Source organism: Vicia villosa, unplaced genomic scaffold (genome assembly GCF_029867415.1).
Source record: "Vicia villosa cultivar HV-30 ecotype Madison, WI unplaced genomic scaffold, Vvil1.0 ctg.000970F_1_1_3, whole genome shotgun sequence".
Classification (NCBI taxonomy): Eukaryota; Viridiplantae; Streptophyta; class Magnoliopsida; order Fabales; family Fabaceae; genus Vicia; species Vicia villosa.
The window spans coordinates 353,572-354,856 of NW_026705437.1; the positions used below are offsets into that span (position 1 = coordinate 353,572).

Here is a 1,285-nt window from a genome sequence, read left to right on the forward strand (position 1 = left end):
AGCCAATGGACCTTCGGATCACCTTAAGTTAAACGAAATACATACTGATATCCGTCTATTATTATATTTCTTAATATTCACAATCACTTTCCCTTAGGAACAATCAAAATATTAGTAGCGTTAGCTTTACATAGTAACCTTAGATAACGGTAGGTCGATTCATAGTCCTTGTGGATTCGATATCTTTTAAAACTACACGACACAACTGTGCACTTGCAGTCATCAGATTAATAGACACGTAAAGTCCCGATCAAGTTTTTGGCGCCGTTGCCGGGGACTATTTAAGTCGATATCGTAACTCACTGTTACACCGTAGAGACTAGGGCAATTCTTTCCTTTCTTTCTGGACGATTGTATGCCAAATACTCGTTCACAAGGAGGAGATTTAATACAACGAATTAACGAGATCGAACGTTTCATTAACGTCAAACGTCGAGCTCGCAATCTTCCCGAAGTAGCACCAATTCCGATTAATCAGGAATTGATCTTTACTGATCAAATAAACCAAATTACCCCGAAGTTAGAGATGGCTGCTATTCGTCCTCTTAGAGACTATGCCGCTCCTTCACGCGCTGAACCGCACTCAAGTATCGCACCACCTGCGATTGAGGCGAACAATTTCGAACTGAAACCTTCGTTGGTACAAGCTGTTCAACAGAATCAATTCTTTGGAAGCCCTGCAGACGACCCCAACCTCCATTTATCTGTGTTCGTGCAATATGCCGACACTGTCAAAGCTAACAACGTTAGTTCCGAAGCTATTCGATTACGTCTCTTTGCCTTCTCCTTGAGAGATAGAGCTAGAGCGTGGCTTCAATCCCTACCTTCTAATTCCATAACTACATGGGACGAACTGAAAAGAGTATTCTTAGCAAGATACTTTCCGCCTAGCAAAACCGCTATGCTAAGAGGTCAAATCAACGGATTTACCCAGAAAGATAACGAATCACTCTTCGAAGCTTGGGAACGATACAAGGACATGCTTAGACTATGCCCTCATCATAGACTCGAACCATGGCTGATCATCCATACTTTCTATGGTGGTCTCCTTTATAACACTAAAATGACTATAAATGCCGCTGCTGGCGGAGCACTAATGGACAAACCCCATGATGAAACATACAACCTCATAGAGAACATGGCACAAAACCATTACCAATGGGGTGGAGAAAGAGCCGCTCTAGAGAAGACCCAAACCAAAGGAGGAATGTACGAAATAAGTGGTATAGACCGCGTTAACGCTAAAGTAGACGCTTTAACTCAAAAGATCGAAAACTTAACCATC

The 1,285-nt window shown here is 42.2% G+C and overlaps 1 non-coding gene across 1 annotated transcript; it reads right to left on the reverse strand.

Moving 5' to 3' along the window:
• Positions 1-901: 901 nt before the first annotated feature.
• Positions 902-1,008, reverse strand: LOC131632613 (small nucleolar RNA R71). The gene has a single exon (XR_009293056.1). It is a non-coding gene; the product is annotated as a small nucleolar RNA R71 (small nucleolar RNA).
• Positions 1,009-1,285: the final 277 nt, after the last annotated feature.